Source organism: Physeter macrocephalus, unplaced genomic scaffold, assembly GCF_002837175.3.
Source record: "Physeter macrocephalus isolate SW-GA unplaced genomic scaffold, ASM283717v5 random_1439, whole genome shotgun sequence".
Taxonomy (NCBI): Eukaryota; Metazoa; Chordata; class Mammalia; order Artiodactyla; family Physeteridae; genus Physeter; species Physeter macrocephalus.
In genome coordinates, this window is record NW_021146315.1 from 1 (window position 1) to 10,140 (window position 10,140).

At 46.4% G+C, this 10,140-nt stretch overlaps 1 long non-coding RNA gene across 1 annotated transcript; it reads right to left on the reverse strand.

The window, feature by feature from the left end:
* LOC114485309 (uncharacterized) lies at nt 1-9,544 on the reverse strand. Its single transcript, XR_003678779.1, has 5 exons — nt 9,244-9,544; nt 7,993-8,051; nt 5,639-5,710; nt 261-479; nt 1-50 (listed from the first exon to the last, which is right to left on the reverse strand). It is a non-coding gene; the product is annotated as an uncharacterized lncRNA (long non-coding RNA).
* Nucleotides 9,545-10,140: the final 596 nt, after the last annotated feature.

The following is a 10,140-nucleotide window of genomic DNA, read 5'->3' on the forward strand; positions in this document are numbered from 1 at the left end:
TTTGCTTTAAGAAGTTATTTTTCCTCACTTTTGGAAGGCCTCAGCTTAATCTACAATGAAGACAAGCCAAGTGTTAGTGGAAATTCCCAGTCATTGTAAATAACAATGACAGTTACCACATACCGGGCAGTGCAAGATGCCAGGCACGGTGGTACACATTTTACACACATTAGCGCTAATCTAATAACCATGCAAGGTAACTATTAGTACGTCATTTTTGTGATTTTGAAACAGAACCTGAGAAAAGCTACAGGACTCACCGAGGTCACACAGCTAGCGACTGGCTGGAGCCAAGATTCTGAATCACATCCGACCAGCTCCAAAGCCCAATCCTGATGCATCCGCTTCCCAAATGTGGGCTTTTAGTCTGCTCGCCTTACGTCTGCTCATTCCTTTCTCCCGCTTTTCTCTGATACCGAGTTTCCTGGCTCTGCTCGTTGACTGGTCAACACAGCGTACCCTGAATTCAGCCACGGGCACTTCATTTTAACAGAGGAAACAGAACTCAGGCCATTCGGTGCAGGGAGCTTCAGGCCTGCCTTGATGGGTATTAGGATATATAACTATTTGCGTAATTCCTCCGGGAAACACGAGGATAAGCTGCTCACTCTTACAGAGCGACCGCAAAAGGCATGACCTACTGTGCTCCTTTGAATTATCTGGTTCAAAGCTAAAAACATGCTGGTGGACGTTAAAATTCTTGAGGTCACATATCACATTTTGGAAAAGAACCTGGCACCCTTCATCCTCAAGTCAAAACCTTGCACAGGCCTGAAACTTGACAGGTGTTTGTTAAGTGAGTTTACCTTTGAACAGGTTTCTCTTAAAAACAGGAGCCTGTGCTAAGTTGAGGCAAGGTGACCAGGATGCCAAGGCATGAGGAACGCATGGCTGTGCAGAAGCAGAAAAAGGAGGCACTGCTTGGTTGCGGGTATGAGGGGGTCATTTTAAGGCTTCCTGGATTGTTACAAATTGTCCTGGCCATGCTTCAGGACTACAGACATCTGGCACTGAAGTCTAGTACCACTCTGACCTCAGAAACTTTCTAAACTCTCTGGGAAGAGAAACCTGGCCATGGACGTGAGCTGATGCTATGAGGCCTTTCCAACTCTAAGGGTTAAGAGGACTGGCTCTGAAGGCATGCTGTCCAGGTCAAAACTCTGACCTGGACACCAGGCAGCTATGTGACCTGGGGCATCGGGCTCGCCTTCCTGAGCCTCATTCTCCCCACCATTGAAATAGGTAGATGTTACGACCTCACCACCGGATTATCTCCGGGGCTAAGTTGCCCCCGTAAAGCATTTCGCGTAGTGCAGTGAATGTGGGCTATGGAACTGGGCTTTCATCCTGTCCTGTCCATGAAGTCTTAACGCATCTAGTAAAAGAAGGAGTCAGCACTGGGGGCTGGGATTAACACAGACACGGAAGAGCCTTGCCCTTGCGGAGCTGAGAGTTTATATTCAGGATTTCACTACTAAGACCCAAGATCTCGAGCAGGAGACTCTACCTCTCCGTGCCTGAGCTTCTGCGTGTGCAAGGACAGAGTGGATGGCAGGGAACCTTCCAATGCAATGTGTCCCTGAGCCTGGACGTTGGCTGGAACTTAATTACAGACAGAAGGAAAGAATGATTAGTCACTTCCCTGGCAAACATGGGAAAGTGATCATCTCCTTTTATTAATAGACCAGGCTACGCAAGCCATAAAAATAGGGTGGCTTCAAAATTGAAGTTCTTTGAATTTGGGTTTTTGTTGCATCCGATGGAATGTGAAAAGAGAATTGTGTTATGCGTGGACTTTATATAATGATCTCCTATCTCATGCGGCAAACAATTACTTATTAGTTTTCGTCGCCAAGGAAAGGAAAATATATTACTATTCATTTTAGCCTTTTTGTTATTGATTTTGAGAGTACAGTACTAGTTCTTAAAGAAAAAAGATTGTATTCATTCTTTCATTACAAAAGACCCAGAGCACATTACATAACATTAAAATGGGAAAAAAGCAGAAATAAAATAAGCTTATCATACTCCTCAGCCACTGTTAGTGGTGAAGCATTCAGCTTCCATTTTTCTTCTGCATGTTTTACATCAAGGATTGCATTCTTCACTCAGTGAAGGAGCAATTACCATGTTACTACATAGAGTTCATAATAATTTTTAATTGTAAAATAATATCCCAGGAGGCGTACCCTGGTTTATTTTACCATTCCCCTATTCTTGTCAGAAGGTAGCAGAGAGGGAACAAGGGATTTGGTGCCACATTTCTTAGCAGTGTGACCTTGATCAAGCCACTTAATCTCTTCAGCCTTCAGTGGCCTCAGCTACAAAAATCCGGGCTGTCCTAGTACCACTCTCGCCAGGCCATTGTGAAGACTAAATGAGATCTTGTTTGCAGAAGGCTCACCGCTCTCTGGAATATAGTAGGGTTCACTGATGTCATTGGTGACTGCAACTTTGTGACCTACATTCCAATCTGATGAACGATCTGATTCTCACAAACATCCCACCAGAAAACGCACATAAAATATCAGGCCCCATCACTCCCTCTCTCCGGGCCTGGTTCCTCATTTGCAAAGTGAGGCGGTCAGACTATAAAGTGTGACCTCGAAGGCCCCTTCCACCATGGTCCTCGGTCATTAGTAAAAGCAGCTGTAACCATTGCCGGGAAATGACCTATGGAAACATTCGGCCTTGCTGACAAAGAGAGAGCCTGGCGAAGGCCTGAGGGATTATGTACATCATTTTCTCTTTTCTCCCAGATAAACATTTGACATTTGGTTCCATGGCCTTCCTTTGAAAGGCCTCTCCTGGTTCAGTTTGTGTGCCCTTCACATCTCCATTTTTCAAATGGGTTCAGCAGCCAGTGTGCTCACCCAAGGTCTTCTTTATCCATTTCACATTTCTAATGTCACTTTGCTGCTGTGATCATTTTCCTATGTGGTCATTTAAGGAAGATAAATTGGACTGCAGATCTCAGGAGAGCAGGCATTCCTCTCAGTCAGTCCCCATGGGACAAAGATTTTTTTTTTCCCACTCTTAACACCACCTGCTTTTGCTCTCCCTAAAACCTCCCAAGAAGAGTTTTTAATTAAAAAAAAAAAGAAAATTTTGATCCCAGAGTAGTTGGATAGGCCCCCTCCCTGGTACGTGGACTGTTACCCCTAACACTCAGATTTCTCAGGTTCCCAAAACCAAGAGCAAAAAAAAAAAAATAATAAAAGAAAGGAATCTTGTGTTAGGATCAGAGGTGCCACTGTAAGGAAATAGATGTTGTCATTAGCATAGAACTGGCACCTGCCCCCTCTGACATCTTGTTCTCGGGGAATTTCAGTGGAGCCAGACACCCCACCACTCACTCATAGTGCCTGGTTGGGGTGGGGGGAACGTCCACACTATGGCATTTGGCAGGAAGCACAGGATGGAAAGAGGCCTGGCACACATGGGCACCCACTGGGAGGTGGAACACCATGAGGTCAAGTATGTAGGCTCTGAATCCTTGCAGTGTCCTTACTGTGTGACCTTAGGTAGGTTATTTAACCTCTCTGTGCCTCATTTCCAAAATGAGATGAATATTCAGAAGAGCCTCTCATAAGGTATGAGAGAACTAAATGAGTTAATGCACGTAAAAAACCGCAGAAAGTGCCAGGCACATGTTTAATAAGTTAGCACCTCATACCACGGGGGGACCACAGATTATGTGCTAAATGAATGAATCTGATCATGACTTTAAGGGGCAGTCAGTAGTAGTGGAAGGAGAGTGGAAAGGGTTTTTAGAAACAGGCCTAAGTTTGAATCCCACCTCTAATTTGTGTTTCACGTTCAGTAAATCGCGGGCCCTCTCGCACCCTGAGTGTCCTCACCTGCTCAATGGGAATGCTTCATCTGTCTTGGAGGCTGGCCGTGAGGACTAAACGAGAGAAGGTATGTTAAGTGCTTAACATAGTGCCTGGCGTGTAATCGGCCTCGGAGAACGTGAGCTCCTGCTGCAGCCCAGCCCGAGGGGCAGACTCTTCCACCAGACTCTCCCGATTTCACCTCTTCGGGAGGCGAGCACTGCCTCAGATGCTCCTGGCGTTTGCTTTCTTGCTGCCAGCCGGGCCTTGGCAGTTCTTGGGGCTTGGGTCATCAAAGCCATTTCGAGTCTCTCTTTTCCCCCAGCACCTTCCTCCTGGGGGAGGGATGCCTACCACCAGCGGGGACAGACTACGTGTTCAGGGTCGCACTGCCGCTTTCTGGCGCCTGAGCCGCTTTGCTCCTTTACAAACCGGCCAGCAAGAGCCCTTCCGCGCAGGCGCACGCGCCAACTTCCTGCCTCTCCGCAGCAGTCGGGCATCTCTCAGCCACCGAGACGTGGAATGAGACACGAAACGGTCCTCGTGAAGCCAGCGGGGGTCTTGTTCTCTGTTCTCCTCCTGTTCACCTCTGTGGAGGGTAGGGACCATGGAACAACCATTTCTCCCTGGGACTGTGCCTTCCAGTAGTTTCTCCTCCTCCTGCTGTTTTGCTGCGTTCTCTTTTCCCCCGAGCCTGGCCATCTCCCCAGGCCGGAATGAGCCCCTGCATACCCCATCCCATGTCCACCTCCCTGGGCGACGCTTCAGGGCCCAGCTCAAGTCCCATCCTCCTCCCGAAGACTTCTAGAGTTTACCAGGTTCCAGAGAGCTCTCTCCCCGAACTTCCAAAAGATTTAAACTTCATGTGGCTCCATAAGACCTTGGAAGGTGGATGTTGTGTGAATTTTCCTTTGTGTGGTGCGTCTCCGTTCTTCTGGTTTGCAAGCTCCTTGAGAACAGACAGAGAACCTTTTATATGAGACGGGGCTCTGTCAGTACTGTTCCTTCAGTTGAGGTGCTATGAATAGCTCCTATTTGTTGAGTGAGGCCAAGAGTATGTGTTTATGTATGTATGTATGTATGTGTGTATGTATCTTCCTCTCTCTCAGTTTATCTTCGCTATCTTAATTGGTCATTACAACATCCCCAGGAAGTGGCTATTGCTATGTTTATTTTGCACTTGTGTAAATTGAAGTTCAGAGAGGAAGGAAAAAAAAAGAACTTGACCAAGGCAAAACAGCTAGAATGGAAGGGGGCCCAGGACCATAATTCAGGCACACTTCCCAGGTCTATGTACCAAACACATGGTCTCTAAACTTTCTGTATTGGGTATCCCTTTCAGGAAATATGTGCATCTTTGTTTGCCATTTATAGGTTATATGTATCTACCAGACTGTCAAAACATTATGTATATCATAAAACATATATCACAAAAATATAAATAAACACATAATATAAATCTACATATAGATTGTGATCTCTAAGTACCATTTCCCACTAAAAGAAACCGGCTCCTTGGAGAAGTTTGGGGTGAGCTTGGAAAATCTTATACCAGAAAGCAGGGAAGCGATCAATTATCACTGGGGTCCCATCAAAAAAATCAAGAGCCAACTTGAATAGATTCCATTGGCCAAAAATGGGACGCTTGGAGCCACTGCAGTGGATTAAACCACATTATGTTTATTCAAATTCACGTTTATAATAATACTAAAAAAATACCCTGGTGATCACTTTTGGAGAATACTAGGTGATCAACTTATTATTTTGAAAACTGGTTAAAAAAAAAAAAAGAAGCATTATCCTACCTTTCTTATAAGAAATGTGCCTCAGGTTAGCAAATAACTAATGTGAAGATTCTCTTTACAGAAGTACTCCAGCTAATAAATGAAAACAGATAGACAGAATTAGAACACCACACTTTGTAACCACTAGTGAATTAAAGAATTTGGCAATGATCATGGAAGACTGCTGATATCACAGAAAAAGAGAGAACCAAATACTATATTCTCCCAATAGACTTCCATAACGCTATCTACAAACGGTTCTTGCCAAAATATTTAATTTCAACCTGATGAAGACTCTTGATTTTTCATTTACAGGAAACACAAGGGATGGAGGCACATGGTAAATGATACTATGCAAACAATCAGCAAAATCCAGACTGTAGAAGATTAGTCAGGAAAAACAATCCAAGTTATTTAACCAAAAAAATTGAAAAAATAGAGAAAAAGAGATTAAGAGGGGGATCAATAGATTAAAAGGGATGGAGTTAACGGACATATTTATCCATCACAATGTATGGAGTTTGTTTGAATCCCAATTCAAACTATAAAAAAATATAGGAAAATTGAGGAAATGTGAACTCTGGATATGCAATTACATTGAGGAATTATTGCTGATGCTTTTGGAGTACAATGATGGCATTGTGGTTATGTTTTTAAAGAGGGAGGACTTGTTCTTTATAGGCTTGTTTTTCAGATCCTTATATTGGAATATTTATAGCTGTAATGGTAAGTGTCCAGCCGAACACCGAGCACTGGTTATCAATTCCCGGTGCACCGGTCACCAGGCCCAGGGGAGGACTGCTAACACTTCTGCCCACTGCACCTTGGTATCTGCGTTGCCAGGAAAAATACTGGATAGAACAACACTTTCCTTGCACAGAGAAGAAACAGTAATATCAGCTTCAATAGTGGGTATATAGACCCCACAGCCATCGGGTCTCTCCCAGAAGCCAATGCAGGGCCATTAGCCTACATGCACCCCTCTCGGGGTGGAAGGACCCCAACCCCTCTCGCATGGAGTCTGAAATACTGAAGTCTGGGGGCATCCCTTGGAGGCCATTAATGTATGCGCTCAAGCAGAACAAAGGAAGATTCATTGAGCCTCAAACAGAGAAAACTATTCTCACATAAGGCGATAATAAGCCCAGTGGGCTCTTTAGCTCTTGCTAAGGCAGTGCTCCAGTGGGTCCAAAGTCTGCAGGCACAAGACGGCCTTTGCAAAATACAGTGTCTGGGATTTGCTTTAAATAATATGGGAGGAGGAGCAGGCAGGGCAAGTAGGAGGGTGAACAGAGGAGAAAAAACTAGCCATGAATCGATAATTTTTGAAGTTGGACAATGGTTTACACGGGTACATGGGAAGTTCGTGATCTTATTCTGCTTTTATATATATTTGAACGTTTAATGCAAAAAATGGCTTTGTAGTAATAACATAAAAATAAAGATAAATATAAAAAGTCAATATTTTCTTTCTTTACTTCCATTGAGTGGATTGTCTGCAGATAGCATCCTCTGGGTGTGACACACATTTTGGAGACCACTGCTGTGGTCCACTGTGCAGCATTACCTCTCAACCCAGGGCCCACAGGAAGCATGACTGTCAGAAGTGTCTCTTTCCCCCCGGGAACCAAGGACTGCACCTCATCTAAAGGCCTTCGGAGACAGAGACATGACAGCCCACATCGCCAAATCAGCAGTACTTACAGCCCTGTCATCAGGAATTCCTTCACTCTGTGGGACCTGGGTCCCTTTCATAAAAATGGAAGGAATCTGCTCTTCAGGATCCCTTCAGAAGGAAAGATTGGCATTGTTTAAAGAAAAGAAAAATCCAGTGTTTAAGAAAAAGGAAAAAGACAAAGTTCTCCTTTAAGAAATAACAAGCCTGCCAGCTTGCTCCGGGTGTGAAATAATGCCATTGGCAATGAGATTGGGGTGTTCTATCACCGTCTCAATAAACTTTCTCTCCCCTGGGTGGTATTTTATAGTTACTGCTTCTACGCCCCATTGGCACAGGCATCATTTATTGTTTGTTTACATGTTTCATTTACTCTGCTAAGGTGGGAGCCCAGTGATGCATTATTACTGTGCATGCCTCTGTGTGTGTGTGTGTGTGTGTGTGTGTGTGTGTGTGCTCACGCATGCTTGCACACACATTGACAGACTACTCAAAGACACCTGACAGGTTGTGAGTCTTCTACTTTTCACAGCTCCAGTGGCCTCCCCAGGACGACAGGCACCTCCATGGGCTCTTGGCTTAGGTCAAATGTGTCCTGTGTCCCCACACTCCCTTCTCCTCTGAGAAGGAGCAGGACAGTCCCACGGTGATGCTGGTTCCCTGTGACCGCTCACCTTCTGCACTCCCTCCTTTGACTTACCTTCCTGTATGAAGATGAAATTCCTTCCATTTCTGGGTGGAACGTCGGTTCACACAGCACTTTTCTCAACAGAGTCGTGTGAAGGAAAGAAAGCAGATGTTATTATCTGCCCTTTTTCTCCATGGGAGACCCAGCAAGGTCAAGGATGTATGCAAGTTCAAACAGCAAGGGAGGAATCCAGCCCCGGCCAGCTCCAATGGGAGAGCAATGACCACTTGCCCACTCACCAGCTCTCTGACCTGGGCTGAGTCACTAAGTGCTCAGGTTCTTCACTGTTAAAAGATGCAGATGAGGGACTTCCCTGGTGGCCCAATGGTTAAGGATCCGCACGGGACACAGGTGTGATCCCAGTTCCGGGAAGATCCCACATGCCGTGGAGCAACTAATCTCGTGCACCACAACTACTGAGCCTGAGCTCTAGAGCCCACTACCCACAACTTCTGAGCCCGCGTGCTGCAACTGCTGAAGCCCGCGCGCCTAGAGCCTGTGCTCCGCAAAGAAGAGTAGCCCCCGCTCGCTGCAACTAGAGAAAGCCTGCATGCAGCAACGAAGACCCAAATAAATAAATAAATAAATAAATAAAATAAGATGGAGATGATGGTACTTACCGCACAGGGCTGTTTCTGAAACGATACATTATTTAAAATGCTCAGCAGAATGACTGGCATGTCATAAATGTGCGATAAATGTTACCAATGCTAGTGGTCTTTTTAAAGTACCGAGTTCTAGGACTTTGTAATAACAGCAACAATAATAGGGAACTCCTAGGTAATAATAACAAGAATAATAACAAAATAAGTGACTTACTACATACCAGACACTGTCTGAAGCCCTTTTTGTGAATTAACTCATTTATTCATCACAACAGACCTAGGTAGTAGGTATTATTATTCCTCCTGTATTATGGATAAGGGGCACAGAGGTTGTTAGGTTGAAGTAACCTGATAATTTCCTTGCCTTTAAAAACAGAATTAGGCCACACTTGAACTATTTCCTCTTTCCGGCATCTTTTCTATCGTCATTCCAGATGCGTGGACCTGTGACTACCATGGGGGTCTCCAGACCCCCCACCAGCCTTTGCTCCGAGGTCACCACCTCTGTAGCATCGGCTCCCCAACTTCCCCCTCTGTTGGTGATATTACCAGTCTTATGTCCCAGGGGTTCCTTTGGTGAGGAAACTGAGGCTCAAAGAGGGTAGCAACCTGCCCAGACCTACACGGTCAGCTCCGAGGGTCCAGTCGGTGTCCTTACCTTTCCCTCCGTGTCCCTGGATGCTGTAAGAGCTCGAAGGGCCGAGCTGCCTGCTGCCTCCGGGGCCTCAGGAGGCCTGGACCATGGCACCAGCCGCTGCCTGCCTCCGAGCCGGAGGGACAAAGACACTCAGTAGGGGGCACCCGAGAGCTCAGATGGCCGGCGGCTCCCCTCCCTCCGGGCCCTGCCAGCCGGGAAGGGCTTGGAATTTAATCCTCCGCATTCCATTCTGGGTTCCTGTGACATAATAAAGCCCAAGGAGGGATCTCGAGTGACTGGTCAGCAGAACCCCGAGCGGGGTTTTCTATAGATAGCCAGGGCGTGTCTCGGGCTCGGTCCTCTCTGCGGGAGGAAAGTTCTTTCCTGCCGGGCTGGGCAGCGCCCTGTGCGGCAGGTGAGCGACGTGAGGGACTGGCCAGGCCCCGGGCTCGGGGGACTCGGTCGGACAGCAGGGGAGGGGGCGCCAGGGATCCCGGGCCAGGAGAGGGAATTCCAACTATGGAGTTTTGGAGAAAACTATTTAGTTATTTACCCTCACTGACCTCACCCCACGATGGGGGCTGAGGCTACGACGAGGCGTCCCAAATACTGAGCCTCCAGCAGCCTGTGACGCTGGCTCTGCAAAGATTCTGTGGCCTGAGCGAGGCTGTCGTTGGCGAGAGAGGCGTGTTTGGAAGGTCGGTGCGGCCGCTCCTGTGATTGGAGGTTTGGGGTTTCAGAGTTCCTTAATTTGCATGGCCAGGCGGCGTGCTTATTACAGCCCACAATAGAGGGCTGGAATTTGAAACTCTGTTTAGCTTCCAGAGTCCAAACAAACAGCATTCCTATCAATAATGTCACATAAAGACCGGCATGATGGCATGATGGTATAGAATCCTATCATGACTAATATATATA